This window comes from Vanellus vanellus (genome assembly GCF_965231255.1).
Source record: "Vanellus vanellus genome assembly, chromosome: 19".
NCBI lineage: Eukaryota > Metazoa > Chordata > Aves > Charadriiformes > Charadriidae > Vanellus > Vanellus vanellus.
In genome coordinates, this window is record NC_138924.1 from 7341785 (window position 1) to 7359378 (window position 17594).

Below are 17594 nucleotides of genomic sequence, written 5' to 3' on the forward strand. Positions count from 1 at the left end.
AATTCTCAAAAATATGAAAAATATTTTCAGAAAACAAACTGCAAACCAACAGAGACACGAAGGTCCTGTGTTTTATCCAGTAGTCATCAGCACGTATGTAAATATGGACCTTTCTCCAGAAGCTGTAAGAGCAGTTCCACTCTCGTCCCTGGAGGTAATTCCTCCCTCAGATAACTCGGGCATGTTGGCAGTAGCGTGCATCTTAGTCCAAAGCTCCAACTCTCTCCATTTGGCATATTTATTCCAGGAATACAACCCTTTGCTCTCAATTAGCACGTTGGTTTATAGCGTTTGCAAAGGCAGAGACAGAGTTTAGAATTTCTGCAACGATGAAGAGCCAAATAAAGAACAGAAACTAGAAACACAAGGACTTAGGAAATACGTAACTTTAAATCATCAAGGAATTTAGCAACCCTCAATTTTTTTTCCAACACAGAACCAATAAAACTATTTACAACTTGATTCACTGAACTTTATGATTTGGGTTAGTAATGACTGAGGTGCCAAAGTCTGGAAATGAAGTGGTTTGAATGTACTAATCACCCAGTGTCCAAAATAACAACTGTTTAATAGAACTTAATCACTACTGTCAATGCTGTGCATTTTCTCCTATTAAAGAAACATTTAATATTATTTATCCTTTAATCATACTAACAGACCGAAAACGTGGAGTTGCTATTCAGGAGGTACAGATTCCCTCGCCATGTGCCATCTAGTGGCTGCGGGCTCTCTACCGGGCCATGCCCAAAATTCCCTAATCCAGGCCAAGCACCGAGTCTGGTGTTGCTCTTCCTTGGAAAACACCCTCAAACAGCTAAGGGGAAACTAATGGGACAAGAGGAACACTTTCCAAAGGCAGACGGCGACAGCAAAGCTGCAAAATTAGAAGTATGATAAACAACCCAATTAAACAAAAATCGATTGAAATTGTCAAAAAGGAAAAAAAAAAAGCGCAAACCGAAATGCAAAGAGAGAAGGCACAGAACGCTTAATTCACGGCTTCAGTCCTTATATGTTGTTATGCACCATTTGGATCGGAGCAGATGCGACTGCTTCAAGGCTCAGTCCCTGTGTGCCTGCGTACGGTGTCCTGACAAAGCGTTATCTGTGACCAATGGCGCTGCACTCGTAATGTTAACATTAAGTATCACCATCTAAAGCATCCAAACTTTACTCTGCTTCAGGTTTACGCGATTCAGCCGACCTTAGATTAGTACTCAGGTTCTCTTGCCAACCCAGCCCCGTTACGGGGATTTCCTCATTCCCCCTGATCCCCCTCCAGCCTACGAGAAGCGGAGCGATTTCAAGTTTTCCCAATAGCCGCCACTGGGACCTAGGGCTCTCCATTCTTTGGAAGGGAAGGGAAAGCCATAGGACGCCAAATTTCATTGATTCTGCTGATCACAGAGCTCCTCGTTTCTTTCTATACAGCAAAAGGAAAAGCGGTCGGAGTTGTCCGTGAAGCTAACGCCCATATTACTGTGGAGTTGCCCCGTGTTGGAAGAGCAAGCTGTGCGCAAGGGCAGAAGGGGAACACAGTCGCGGTACAGTTAGCTGTTACGGCACCAGTTTTCCTGGTTCCTATCAAGGGGATCTTTGACGGTGTGCGGTGGTTATTCCGGAGCAGTAGTAGCAACTGCAAAAGGGAAAGTCACATTTCCCTTTTCGCTGTAGGACTATCCTGATGAGACTTGCCAGAAAATTCAAAAGGCTCCTCTTTATTTTTTAAGACGTCTGTCACCCGAAGGGAGTTTGAATTTTCTTCCCCATTCTTACCTCTGGCAACATCATTCCTGCTACGTGAAACACGCAATCATAAATCACTTGTCTGCATTGCAGATAACACGGTTGTACAATGCAGACTTCCTCACACCTGCGCTTTCTCTTTTCTCCTTAGACCTAAGCGAGCGGTGTTGCGGTGTCGGGAGCTACAACCGGTACCGAAGAAATAGTAGTTTCCGGAAGATACTACCCAGCCAGTCTGGGATAACCTCTGCAGTTCCTTTAGTGTTACATCTTTATCATTCGGGCTAGAAAAGAGTAGCGTCATCAGAATTTGTTGGGAGGACTTTGAGAGACTTGCAAAGCGTAGGGAGCGAGAGAGAACAGTTTTTCCTCTAATTAGTGGCCAAAGCCGACGACCGCAGGTAGTGCTGCCGACCCTCCGGAGGGTCACAACTGCAAGATCAGTGGATGGCACAGAAAAAAACAACTTCGTGCTCGTACATCATCTCTTCATTTAAGGTGCTCTGACAGTTGATAGAGAACAAGGTGTATGGACAAGACGAAAATCAATTTGTGAACAATATTGGGAAAAAGAGCGAATGACAGCTGCGGGGGGGGGGGGGGGGGGGCATCATGGCTCCAGAAACAAAAGCCTTTCCCCGCTGCGCGCACAGGGCGTGTGGAAGTGCAGGAGTTCATCCCGTATGTTTCTATATTTTGGCAGAGATACTCTAAGAAAAAAAAAAAAAGGGCAACAAAAAAAAATAACAACAACAAAAAAAAACCCATGCAGCTTATTTGCCTAGAAGAAAAATCTTTGGTCTGTTTACGCCGTAACCACACACCTGTATCTCAGAAACAGGAGACAATTGATGGGGAAAGGGGAGGGGACTGACATCTTTTCGCTTCCTCTGCACCAGGTGCAGGCGAGTATGCAATATCTTTCCAGCCACTATTTTGAACCAGTGCCACTTTTGGCCGACTGTACCTGCTGAACAGCCCCTGCAGGGGACGGCTCCAAAACATGCCCATGCTCTCCGCTCCCGCAGGAGCGGTTTTACCTGGAGCCCTGGCGGGTGCATACCTAAGTCAGCCAAATCCCCCAAACCATCGGAGCCCAGCTGCAGCTCCTCCCGGTCGCAGGGAGACGAAAGCACCAAATCTTGTACCCGACGATTGTATCGATTCGTTTTCCTCACAGGAGGCACCGCTTAATGTCCCGTCGCTGCCAGTTTCACGTTCCGTTTTTACGGGGCATAAATGTGGCATTAAGGAAACTTCTCGTCTCGCCACAGCGCAGCGGTGTCACGAAACATCGGGGCAGGGGACAGGGACAGAGCCGGACAAGGCGTCTGCCCCAACTCCTTTGTTCCTGCAACTACAGTAAAATCCATCTGGATCAACTGTAGCAAATCTGAGTGTTTGATTCTCCTGAATATGATCGTTTGATACTCCCGGGCAAACAGGGAAGGAGCAAAGCAGGCTATATATACAAAGAATAAATTGATTTTTTTATTATTATTTTTTTTTTTTTTTTACCAGGACAACTCGCTTTGTGTCCTGAAAACGACAGAAAAACAGGCTTCGTGTTTGTTAGGATAGCAGCCACGTGAATAAGAGCGAAGTAGCTGCTATGGCAATACTGATTCCGTGAGACCCGACCCGCCGCTGGCCATCACAACAGCAAATTTACTTCCTAACTCCATTCCTCTGGAATAAACAACATCTCTTCAGTAACGGCGTGACCCGAAATCGTTCCGAATTCGCTGAAGCAGAGCAAGCAATGCGAAACCGTTTTAAGAAAGTACGTTTTGCCGCACAAGAGGCGACAAAGCAAAAGGCCTGAGGTGTTTCCTCCACTGCTCCGCACAGGCAGCGCCGGGTGGAACCGCGCGGGGCTCTGCTCACGGGGACTCGCAGGGGCTCGAGGCTGTCGCCTTCGCCCGCACCGAAACGCGCTCAGTACTTCTGTCGCTTCCATTTCTTGAACCGGACTGTGCGCAACCCTACAAATCAGCGAGAGCAAAGCCTCTCTTTAGGAACTCGCATCTTCCTCGGGAAAGGAGCATTTAATATTCTTTGGCGGTGATTAACATGAACTCTGGGTTAGAGTTGATAAATACGGAGAGTCTTTTAATTTACACAACAAGGAGAGTAATAAAGATTAGAGGAAAGAGCTTGAGAGGGAGGGAGAGAGACCTCCATAGCGAACTCAGGCTGCTAACCCACTCTAATGACAATTAGTCTCACGACAGAGTATTTCAGGAGTCAGTACGTTGCGGCGTAAGATTTAAAAATAGGCAGGTGCCGCGTACGCCGTGTCAGCGCAAAGAGTTATCGAACACGTGCGACAGCAGAGTGCCTGGTTTCCCTTTAAATCTTACGCAGGTTATTTTTCGTCATGAAAGAAGTACCTGCATCTTCGGCAGTTGTAAAAATATCATGCATGGCACCACCTGCCAGACTAATAACAATAATTAGAAATGTAATAAACTGTTCATTGGCAAGGTAACAAATTGTCTTATCCTTTGAAAGTCACACTGGCCCGAGGCGATTCCTCACAGACATTTGCCACTGATGTCACAAGAGCCCGAGTGAAAAGCAAACTGTGCAAAAAAACAAGAGAGAAAAAAAAAAACGAGAGAGAGAGAGAAAAAATAAGAGAGAGAGAGAGAGAAAAAATAAGAGAGAAAAAAAAAAAAACAAGAGAGAAAAAAATGAGAGAGAAAAAAATGAGAGAAAAAAAATGAGAGAAAAAAAAAAAAAACAAGAGAGAAAAAAAAATGAGAGAGAAAAAAAAAAAACAACAAAACCCCAGTGGCAAAGAAACATTCAAGCAACATCGAGTAGCTGCAGTGGATTCTCATTTTGCTGAACAAACCATTAAAACCGAGGGCTTACAGGGAGTTGGCAGTGAAGGTGAATTAATCCTATCGCTTCCTACGGAACCTCACAGGCTGGAGCCTTTGGAGAGTCACATGAACTCCTAATACTCACCTAAGAAGATAAAACATTTTGAACTGAATTTAGAATTAACACTTCACTTGCAACTACTTCTTTTTACGCTCCCTAATTCTTTTCATCTTTTGTGCAACAGTCTTCCAAAAGAATAATTTGCATTGAATACCTTCTGTAGGGGGTTGCTCTGACTCTTGTATCTCACGCGTCTAATTTAAAATCTGGCAATCCGAGACCGATATTTCTGTCTCACTGAAGCTCCTCTAAGTGCTAAAGCAATCTTGGACTGTCTGCCAGAGAGAAATGAATGGCCTGTTCGGGGTTTTTACCACCCATTATCATTTTCCATTTGAACAGACCACACAATTTCACGTCGCTTGTTTTCTAAGAGAGTGTTTAAACTCATCCTCAGCAACGAAAATGCGGTTTCATACTTTCATGACCTTATAATGTTTATGACCCCCTCTTCCGTGCAATTTGTTTTATGTCTAAAAATCCATTTGCGGTCTCCGAAACGCGAAAGCCACCCCAGCAATCTCTGAACGTAAAACCTTTGCTTCCGTCCCTGCCCTTCCTCACCCACCTCCTAGAATACAGGCGGGCGCTGGAGAGAACGCAGCTGCCGGTTCCATGCTTACAGACAACTGCAGAGAGGAAAATCAAGTCATAAGCGCTGCGTAAGCACTTCTTTCTGAGGCTTCTGATGATTTCACAGCCCCGGTAAGTCATCTAGGAGGGGCCCATGCCAGGCAGCAGCCTGCTTTTGTTCTTTGCTTTGTACTAAGCAGGGAGGGACGTTGCTGAGGTACAACACTTTGAGTATTTACGTGATTCATTCCTTCTTTCATTGAATCATTTTCTAGTTTCTAAGATAATACCTCTGGGATGATTTCAGCTGCCGTTTGCGGAAGCGCGAGGTTTTCTGTTTTCCACTATTGTGTGTGAAGACAAAGATGAAGGAAGGACTGCCCGAGCAAGACGGGAAAAGCTTTTGGGCAGGATGGGGGAAACCTCTCTTGCATAGCTCTGGTGGCCGACCTGACGGCTCCAAAGCCTCGCGTACACGAGGGAGGAAGGTCGCCCCAGAAGCCTGACTAGCAGCCGGGTACGGCTCCACAGCCTTCCTGCCGAACACGCCGCGTTATGTCCCCAAATCCAAGCGACGCCCCAGATTGTGTCAAAATATTCATCGCAGGCTGTGTTTGCGATATAACCGGTTGGGGAAACCCACATACGCTATTCCTTATGAATGGCCCAGGTACACCTTTCCCACTTTCGGCTTCAAAAATCAAAGCAATGAGAGCTGGTAGAATTTGACTTAACACCTTGGAGTGGTGATATTAAGCTTTGCCTATAAACACTGCAGGTATAACTATGTTCTCTTAACGAGCTCGTAAGAAACTCACGCTTCAAGCACTAAATCGGAGTTGTATTCCTAAAACAGTTTTCCTGCAATACAACTCTACTAATCCTGATGACGCGTCCGTATTTCTCACGTTAATGTGGACGGTGCGTTTTGGGAAGCTGGGGACGAATGTGCCCCCAACGTCTTTGGAAGTGGAGAAACGCTAAAAGGGCGTGCATGTATTGGCACTGGCCGCTTATGGAGCGCTGTAGTTAGGATCATCCCAGCACACTCCAAGAAAGGAAGAAGACAGACCAGTTGTACAGGTTATTAGACATGGTTAAGGGGCTAAAAAAAATAAAAAAAATAAAAAACCAAACCAACACACACACACACACACTTCTGCCGAGCCAGTTATAAGAAGATAATCATGTGCGAGCCTCAGCCTCTGGCAGGAGTAAAACACTGTTAGCTGTCTTCTAGTTAGCTAAATATTAATCATCCTGTTTAGAACCAATCATGTCACTAACTGGTTAGAAACTTGGTTAAAGGTTGTGGTACAGAGGAGGTGTACTGTTTTGTCTCCAGCTGCAGTATTCCTAGACTTCGACGGAAAATACGTAGAGCAAGGCCACCGCGAAAGCGAAATCCCCGTTCACAAATCCACGAGTTTTTTTTTGGAAGGGGCGCAGGAGGTTCTGCGAGCTGAGAAGCGCAGCAGGTCCTGAGCGCGCTCCGCTGTTCCGAGCGCTCCACGAGACATCCTCAAACAGTTCAAAGCAGATGCTCTTCGGCTGTTGCGAAGGACCGGTGCAAGAATACGACGTTGTTTCATCTCGGCTCGCAGAGCGAGTACAGTCAATTGCTGACATGCTTCACCCGCACCACAAAGCAACATCGCATGTCATGCACAAACAAACGCCGGTTCTAAGCTCTGCCACGGCTCCAGAAAGGATGCCGCGTGCTCGTGAGAGAATGCCGGCAAGGAGCAACAGACCAGAAAATAGCCTGAGAACTAAAAGATGCACGCTGTTTGGGGCTGGTGTGGGTTATTCAACACCTTTGAAATCCTCTTGCAGCTTAAACGAAATGGAAAATAAAAAGAGCAGGCAGCAAGCCTTGGAAGCAATAACATGAAGTAATGTAAGAGCCATCGTTTCATTGCTTATGCCTTAGCGCTAAGTGGCCAAACCTGCGTAACGTATTCAAAATCATGAATGTGACAGGCTTGGGTTTGGAAGACTCATACAGTTCAAAGGCCTCACTTGTAGCTCCGCATGTTCTTGAAACTCCCACAGTCCCTCAGGGCCTTAAAACCTGGATGCAATAGCATTCTCCTTTGAATCTCGTGTGGTCTGACCTTTAGAAAGTCCTGTTTAGATAGAGGAGTTAGAGGTGACTAGACAGAGGATCCGCCAACTGTTCTTTTCTCCTCAATATCAGTACCAAAGTTTCCGGGGCCATTGTCAGGTGGCTTAATGAAACACTTCTGGGATGCAGTCATTTGTCTTCTGACGTTGGTCCCACTCTTCTACATTCTTGACTTTGGCAGAGAACGCATTCGTCAAATTCCTGGGCTCCTGAGACCGATGTAAAGTAGAGTTTCTCCTTATTACTGTCATGTCACCAAAACACCCCCAATCATCTCGCTCTGCACAACTCCGCGATGTTAGAAAAAGCCTGGCAGCCAAAAACGAAGGCATAAGACCAAACAAACAAAGACAGCCTGCCAACCTACCACTTATCCAGCAGCTTCAGGCTAGAAAAGCTTTCTCTCCTTCTGCTAACCTTGTAACAAAAAAAAAAGGGAAGAAAATCACAAAAGACTCTTTCTGAAGTGCAATGCCAACAAAGAAGGGAAAGTTGACAGAATGCTGCCAGCTCTTCACGAATCACGTTCTGTGAGACGAGAAGAAAGTTTCTGATACGTTACAGGACATTTCAACCTGGTTCCGAGCTCTGAAACTTTACGTACATACAGTCACCAGCTCCGAGGAGGAACGAGCATCCCTCCCTGAGGACAGGGAAAGGTCCGGCCGCCCCGGAACAATACAGGGTCCTCAACGTGGCATATGATACTGAATAAATAGGAACAAATAACTAAGCATAAGACAAAATAAACCGGTGAGGAGAATCAGAGATTATTACTCCATTAGCCCAGTATCTCCGTCTTAAATTAATTATCTCACTCCTGTATTGGAAGTTGTATACTAACAGCAGTCTTGTCAAAAGAAGCAACCCCAAACCCATTGCTGGATGACACAATAACACGTGTCGAGATCGCCTACCTGCGTTTCACCTAGAGCAGAAAGGCACAGAGTCAAGTCTAACGCCACGTCTTGAGCTCATCCTCGTTTCTAAAACAACAAAACAATAATAGCTTATGGTGGCTGCCACATTGCTACAGATGCTCTGCTTTATAGGCAACACTAAACCACTGGTAAGGAAACGATATTTCATATATAATAATGGTTCTTTATATTTTAATTTAAGATTAAACAATCAACAAACAGAAACTTCTGCAAATGCCAACAAAAGAGCATCTTACGGGCGTGTCAGATTTGGAGGCTATAATTCACATCTCCCCGGCGAATTTCGCCCTTCAGTCTTCCAGCTGAACAGTGCAACTCCCAGCTCCTCTAAGCCACTGCCCCAACAGGGCAAAAGACCGATACAGTTTGTCAAAAGAAGAGAAGAAGAGGCTCAGAAGGGAACGAGAACGATACTCTCCTAAATATTCTGAATGCTAAAATCGATAAGTTCACTTTACCAATGTGTTTTTCCAGACGCGTTAAACTACCAGATAAACGCACTCGGAATTATTTCTTAGGGACCAAAATGGGCTGAAGTGTATGTAGGTTAAACCAAGGTGTGTATTCCCTAGGGATATCTCCGAAGATAAAAAGCAAGCCCTGACTACTATTTAAAGGCAGCGCAGCAGACGGTTAAGTTACACCCAGGTGTGTCTTCCCTCAGGTGATCCCAAGGGAGAGATGCTCGGCCACTTTTCCTATTTAATGGTGGCAGAATAGCTGGTTAGATTACGTCTTAAGTCATTCTGTAAGCTTATCATCCAAATGTTAGGATACAAAAATTGTAAGCCTACAAAGCTATTTATGATAACAAATACTGCTGCCATCACTGCATAATAAAATATAAACAATGTATTAAAAATAAGCAATTATCCCACTACTAAATTAAATAAGAATACTTTATCAAAGGAATGAATTTATGCTCTGGCTGGGCACAAAATGAAGTAAGTTCATAGGGAGAACTCCTCACTGACAAATTTCCAGATCTGCAAGACCGTTCTTGCCAATTTTAAATAGCAAGAGGGGTTTAGAATGAGGTCAACAGTGGTTTTCCGTGTAAGGGAGCCCAAAAGCATTTTAAGCTAAAATTGATCAAACATTCTGAAGTGGACACAAAGCCTCACACGCACCTTTGAGCTCAGCTTATCCGTTTCCAGCGCTCTGCTTTGGAAAGCGGTAGTTAGTCCAGGGAAAAAAAAAAAAAAAAAAAAAAAACTTTTGAGACCAGGATCTAACTGTGGAAAATAAGAAGATAATTGTATTTTCTCAGCTTTTAATACCAAATAACCTCATATACCCTAGACGCCAAAACACACCACTAGAGGAAGCGGATGGTGGGGGATGGCTCCCCCTAGGCAAGGGGAACAAATACAGGAACAAGTTCTTGATCCCCTCATTCCGGACATCTTACGAAGACACCATGCCATGTCAGCTACGCAGACTGTCATTTCTTTGTCCTCTGCCTGCGTAGAAGTACCCGACAGCCCTGCCCCTTTAGTCATCTTCGACAGGCAGCTGAGTGCTCATGAAAGGGGACGGGAGCCATTTCCACCCGCTGACGGTGCTGCTCCAAACCGTAGCCTCAGTCAGACATCGCTGAATCAGTTCCACCGACTTGCATTTTGAATATTTACTTTGCAACTTTGAGGGTTGCGATCTTTTTTATTTTTTTTTTCCCCCCAAAAAAATGAAAGATCAAATCTGGGAACAGCCTTTAACTGTTTGGAACAGCTGCCAGTACACCAAATAAACACCTTTGTCACTAAAAGCTCAGACCAAGAGGAGATCTAAAGTTAACTCATGACAATAGTCTAGTCTGGATCTGACAAAACTAAGTTTATTCTGATGTAAGCCTCTTGATCTGTTCTTTGCTCGTGGCATACGGCTGCATCTCCTCAAGACCAAACTCTCTTAGTTTAATAAATCTCTTCAAGGTGACTATAGGACAGCTGTGAGGGAAAAACAAACAAACAAACAAACAAACGTATTGACTTCAAATTCTACAAACCTATTTTGCCCGTCAAAAGGGGAAACCCTACAAGGCAGTCCTGCAAGGCGGGCTGTGCTCTTTACATCCACAAAAAGGGGACGTTGATATAAGGCCGTGACACACATTGGTAAGAAATAGGAGAAGTCTGCAGCAAATCCTGACACACACACACCCCCCGCCTTTTCCCGAGGTAATTCCTCCTGATAGTTATCCCGGGAGAGGAGAGAGAACGCTTCCCAGTCGGTGGTTCACTTTCATTCAGGATCTTATCTCTGCACTGCGATCGACCTGTGACGCCAGCTCAGGTCAACACACCCAAGACGTTAATGTCAAAGTTCCTAACTTGGGTACCAGTAACTCCGTAGCTGCCGCGGTCGGGATTTCAAGGCAGCTCACTCCAGAGACCGGGTTAGCTCCCAGGCCATCAGCCTACTTTGGTCCTGGGCTATTGCAGTTAGTACCCGAGTTACTGGCATAAAACCATCTCAGATTTGTCTATCTCGGCCATCAGAGCGAGAATTGCAAATTCAATTCAGCACAGAATTTGGGAATAGTTGAGGAAAGACGTCGAGAGTAGCCCAAACCATCTCAGAATCTTCCCTGCCAACTTTAGAGGTATAACCCTGAGGGACGTCAAATGTGAAAGCCATTGGAAAGGACAAGTCATTATCCAGCGCTATCTTTGAGATCTTCCAGACAGGAAAGAGCATATCCACCAACACTCCATGCCCACTGTCTCTGCAAGATCCTGCAGATGAAGGCTTCGTCAGTTTATTTCTAGTATCAGAAGTTCCTGACAGAGCTACTACAATCAAACTGGCAAACTCTTGGTAGGAAATAATTAATCCCAGGCAAAAACATGTCTTTTCTTCCACCGGTCCCATTATCGCGACATGTGGATGCCATGGCAGACCTTCTCTATCACAAGCCTGTGGAATGCATTCTGCAACAGGAATCACAAAAACACTTCATGAATAGCATGAACTTAACGTGACTATAAATATGTCTTCCAAAGCAGAGAGTGTGTTTTTATCAAAGTTTCAAGACCTTATTCAGTATCTTACCATAATCGTGGGAGATAAACATGGGTGTACCTATACAATAACCTGGGGGCCGCAAAGATGTTTCTACTGTTTTGTGGAATGACGATAATTATATTTAGCACTCATTCAAGGCTTTTCATCTTCAAAGCACTTTACAAACATTAATTAATCCTCACAACACCCTATGAGGTAGGTAAGTATTATTACAGTAGGTGTGATCAGGTTTGTGTAGGGGACTGTAGAGTGTGCACAAAGCCAGGGAAGGGCGGCAGAAATACATATCCCTGCGATCGCACATTTAAACTCGTATTCCTCTCCATGTATTTGCACACAAAACCCAAACCTCTCCACATAAATACATATACGTACGTGCCCACACAAATGCGTGCGCTCCGATCTAGGTCTGTTTTTACCTGCGCTAAGGCACTCTGTGTCGGGGAAGGCGTATTACCTTGAGTACTCCGCTCTTGTAAGCGTTCTTCTGACATTTAAATGGTGCAACGCGTTTTGACGTTCTACGGTGGAGCCACAGCTCCTTTCCGCGACGGGAGTTCAGACCGTACAAACGCAAGGCAGACACCCGTTTCTGGTAGCTGAATGCTTTCTGATAGTACGGCAAAAATCCGTGCCAGGAAAGAGTGTTTCTAACAACCGCAGGTGGATAATAGGTTTGCAAAACACGGTAACAGATGGGTATTTTAAATCAAAAGAAAAACAGAGAGGTTGAGAGGGAGCACTCCCTCTCCAGACAGTTAGAGCTCAATACCTGCCCAACTCCTCTGAAGAATTACCAAGAGAACAAGGAAAAAAAAAAAACCCAACAAAAAAAAAAAAACCTGCAGCTTAGTCATATTTGTATTCTTATTAAACGCAGAACTGCCTGGGGCGAACAAGAGCTGATATCATAATTATTGGCTTGCCTAGCCAGCTGCCTTCGCTCACCTGATGTAAGATCAGATCTTTCCAGCCTTTGGAGACTCTGTACCGCTGAGCCTCCACTCTCTCTGCAGGGCTGTTTGAATGACCTAATCCTGTCCTGGAGCAGCAGCACGCCGTTTTGCTTCAGTAGAAAGGTAAGAGGAAACCTCTGACAACTTCATACAGCTTTTTAGAATTCAGCCGTGAAAGCCAAACGGAAGGGGGAGCAGAGCTCTTTTGCCTTGGCTCATCTATTTAATCTGAAGTCCCCGAGGCTGACTTTGAAGAACTTCAAGCTGAGGGAAGAGGAAGGTCAGCACCTACATCCCGTTCCTCAGCAACTCCTATAGGTATTTATCAGCCGCGAGTGGAGAGTAGCGAGAGAAGGAGTCAAGAAAACACCAGGTAAGTTAACAGATGCATTGGTCTAGTTCTGGGAGAAACGAAGACTGTAGGTGATTTCCCAAAGGAAAAAAAAAAAAGCTCTTCTTGTCTCGGGTGTATACCAGCTTAACCTAAGCTACTTTCTGCTCCATAGTTACAAAGAAAGCTGGCAGGGTTCACCAGTACCCGGGGAAAAAAGGAATTAAATAACAGAAAGGCAAACCAAGAAGAGTATTTCTAAAAAAAAAAAAAAAAAAAAAAATGTGGGAAGTCTCATGTCCCACAGATTCATAATAGATTTATTACAAACTTTTCCAATGGCAAGGCGAAAACTTGGGAAGTCATGTGTTTGGAAGCCAAGCTTGCTTTTACTGCGGCCTCTGTTTTAAGCCTGTTACTTTTGCCTCGCGTGTTTTGTAGTAGTGGATGAAAACTTGTTTTAGACTTACTCCTATATTGAAAGGTGACTGAAGTGACGTCCGGACAGAAGCTAGGATGTGTTAGCTGCAGAAATGACTGAGTTTGAGTGCTGCAAATGGAAACTGGCTTCTTGTTTCTTGACATGCGCGGGAAGTATATCGCTTTCTTTTCACTTCTTAGTTTCAGGCTGTTGGGTTTCCAGCAAGAAAGGAACTGTTTGTGTTACAAACACAATAATTATCAAACCTATAAATAACAACGAGCCATCATTCACTCTTGGCCCTCCCGCAAATCTACTGGACATCAGATTAAATCTTGGGGAATTAGACTTTATTCTCTAAACGTTTCGGTTTGGTTTATCTGAATCATATGTTTCTAACTTGAATACTGATATGAGCTAGGTTGAACTGGATGAGGTTTAGGCTGAAAATGTGTGTATTTTGTTCATAACTAATTATGAGCACAGAAAACCAAAAAATATTTAATATCTAGAGCGTGTATTTCTTAAGGAGTAGCGGATCGTGTAGTTTGCTTTCAGCCAGGTGATACCCTGCGTTATATACGCAGCCAAGAAAATACGTAACTAAGGGACTCTCTTTACCCTACATCCCGGTGAGGGGGGATGAAAATGGGTAGAAGTAGTATTACGGTAAATGAAATAAGGGACTACATCCTGGTAATTTGAGCAGCTACATTCTCCTCACACATTATAGTGTGAGAAAGTATCAGCCTGTACCGGAGCACAGCCGCTCGTATAACATTGCCGCCTTCCTGGATATAACCGGGGCCACGTGTGAGTTAGTGAGACAGGAGTCGGTTGCGTACTCCGGGGAGTAAATGGAAATATCTATGTGCCACTGTGAAAGGTGTAGTAGAGGAACCCACCAGGAACACATGAAGACTGTTGCCATCGCTGCAACGCACGGAGCTGAACGGGGGAAGCGTAGAAAAGGGGACATCTACATGAAGCAACGTCTTTCTCGCCCGTTCCTCGTAATAACGGGCTTTTTCTTTTTTAGGAGAATAGCTTGCTGCTCAAATACAGTTTTGAAGGGGATAATGAGAAAGACACATTAAAAAAAAAAACAACAAAACCAGAGAATGCACTATGTCCTCTTAGAGCATCTGTTTTGTAAAAACAGAAATAAAAAGAAAACACAATTGTTTAGGATTCCCCGTAACTAAACATTGACCGCAACAACAATGTTCTGATCTTTTGGGCTGCAAAGCCCAGAAATTTAACACGAGAAGTGGTGTCATGCAGAACTACTTTCACTCCCATAACCTATTTGCACAGGCTGTTAAATGACCAAGGACAGGGAGGCAGCAATGCGGCCTCCAAAAAGTCTGCAACAGAAATTTCCAAGTCCTGCAAAAAAATATTGATAATCGATGCCCATTAGAACCAAAAGGAGCCTTTGATTACAGCCTAGAGTGACCACAGCTAGATCTGGAGGCAGAAGTTCTGCAGTAATACACGCAAGAAAATTTAAAAGGCGTAAAATTGCAAAATAATAATTAAAAAAAAAAAAAGAAATACCAAAACAAACCACCACCCCCTCACCCCTCATGTATTTCCCCTATAAAAAGTAGGCACTCAAAGCACTAAAGAGTATATCATGAAGAATTTTTACACGTACTACTCTGTCCTGCTTACAAACCAATTACAGATGCAAAATATTCCAGCAGCTCACGCCTCACTCATGCAGAAGCTTTGGAATCTGTCTCTTTCGGACCGGCTCCATTGGAAAGTAAGGAAAAACGTTGGTTTGGATGTGGCATAAGTGAAAGAGTAGTTGGTCGGTCAGTCTGTAGGCCGTAGAAATAGTAAATGGAGCTGCCTTCCAAGCAGACAGGATTTACTGTTTGTGGCCAGGTCCCCTCTTGTTGCACAGAAAACCTGAGCTCTGAGATTCGGGTGGAACACACCCCTCTGCTCTCCTGCGCCTCAAAAATTATTAGCTCGAAATACAAAAGAGATTAATTGCGGCGATAAGGCAGCTTAAGCGAGAGGTACGAATAAAAACCCCTCCTCTCGCACATCCGTGAGAGCGGCCGGGTCCGCGCCTCTCCAAGGCAACTCTTCGCCTAGGTGAGATTGGGAAGCAAGGTGGGCAGCTCCCAGAAGCTACACGAGGTTGAACGAGGCTGGAACACCCCGAGCAGGAGCCCACTACTGAATGACCACAAGAATGGCACCATTTGGAGAATGGCATCGTTCCGCCCGCCTTGGGAGGCAGAGCCGTGAGGTGCTGCTCTTTCTCCCGAGTCACTATGGGACCGATGCCCTAACGCGGTGCTAACGACGGGATGCTGCTTACCTTGAGGACTAAAGGCAAAGTCTTGGCCAATTCTATTTCTCAAAGACACCATGCCACTTTTAATAAGATTAGGGAAATAATTAACCCTTTTGCCACGTTTCAAATAGAAATTCGAGTCATGCCCTCGTAATCATAGCCAGCTGCTCATACTGCCCTAACTGGCTCCTCACCCCATAGACGAACTGCTTTTTTGTTGTTTTCTTTTAAATCTATTAAATCCTGCACAACCCAGCCCATTTCTTGCACCCTTCGTGGGCAACTAAGTCTCCTGCTCATACACGAGACGCTACCAGCGGTTCCCTCCGCAGCGCCGAGCGAGCTCAGAGCCCGCACCGTAAGCGGGGACGCCGTGCTTGCCGGCTTCTTGCAAACACCCTCTTCCCCAGGGAGCTATAATGCCACTATTCTTCCTTCCAACCGACCCTTAAGAGAGCCACGTATTCCAAACCACTGCCATAGAATATATTGCTCCTTACTTTATTTGGGATGCAAGGCCTTTAGAGTTATCCACAGAACAGCGTTATCTTTCGCATTATATAAACAAAATAATAACGCATACGATCGTTATATGTGTTTTACCCGAATTCCCTAACATTTTCAAACCAAACTGGCATTCTCGGTGCTCTGTTAAACGTTGACGAGTATTGAGGGGAGCTGCTCAACGCGCGGTTAGCAAAGCCATCCCCGTACAGCCTGTACAAACCTCAGCAGTGTCTTTGGAGGCTCAGTAAATATATGTAAAATCACTTTAAGAGGTTTGGATGAGACAGGGCTACTGCAATCCAGAGCATTATTATCTTTCTGTTGGTGAAGTGCTCAGAAATGAATGAAGCATAGAGGGTGAGGTTCCATCAGAGTCATGTAATGAAGCTAAACATGCTGTCATTTTAACCCAATTTGTTTCCCTCTGTACTGCTGCCTCACCAGTTTGTTAGAGCCTCTCAAAGGAGCTCAGCTGGTGTCAGCTTCCAACTTCCACACCTAGCCCGTACTTTGCTCCTGGAATGGGTAGGTATCCCTGCCCTGCAAACTCTTAACTGCTGGTTCAACAGACCTGCCAGGACAGGTCCCTGCAACATTCCCCTCTGTGGGCAAATGGTAGGATGCCAGAAATATTAGACAGGAACCTGTTCTCCCAGGAATGCAAGTAATTCATAGAAGGAAATAATTTACTATTTTCCCAGCTGGAATAATTAAACAGCTCGGCACTGTCCTCCCGAGCTGCAGAAAAGAAGAACAAATGAGAGGGATAAAAGGAGCTGGGATGGCCTTCAGTATAAATTCTCTACCAGACCAAACAACCTTAATTCTGTAAATCTCTCCTCATCGCCCAGGCCCCTGACCACCCCCACTCCTCTCCCACGGATTCCAAATTGGAGTCCATTGTTTCAAAACGCAGCGACCAAAACTGGACACAAACCTTCAGCTGACACTTTACCGACGCCGAGAGGAGGTAACTTCACAAGTCTCACAGAATATACCTCTGCCAGCACCTTAGACCTGCTCGCGTGTCTGCCTTGTTGGTTATGGCACGACACTGCTGATTTCGACTCAGCTTCTAATCCATTAAAACCTCAGGACCTTCTCATGCAGAACTGCTACCCAGTCCCTCGTCCTCATTCACTGTCTATTACTCCTGCCTCGATGTTGGACTTAGTTACTATTGAACGACACTTTAGTTACTTCAGGTCGTTTTTGCTACCTCCTCTTGAACATTAATCCTGTCCTCTAAATACATATGCAAAGCCTTCCAGCTTCATGCCGTCTCCAAATTTGATTAGTGCTCCTCTCGAGTCTATCACGCAAATCATTAGTGAAAATACCAAGACGTATCAGACTCTTTAAGGAATCCACTCAAAATACCCTTTTAATTCTGACAAGAAACAGTCAGCAACTACACTTGATGTTCTATTCCACCCAGCTTCGCCTCCTCTCTACAAAAGTTTTATCTAAAATAAATTTGCTTAGCTTGCTCATGAGAACGTCGTGGCAGACAGCGTAGAAGCCTCACTCATGTCAGGCTGTATTACCTGGACACCTTCTCCTCTGCTTGCAAGGCCAGTACGCGGGGAAACGGCACCAGTATGGCAATTTCTTCTTAGCAAATTCATAATGGCTTTTAATTTTGCCTTTTTTCCCTTAATTTGTTGCTTTGGTGGGTTTTTTAAAATTTTGTAC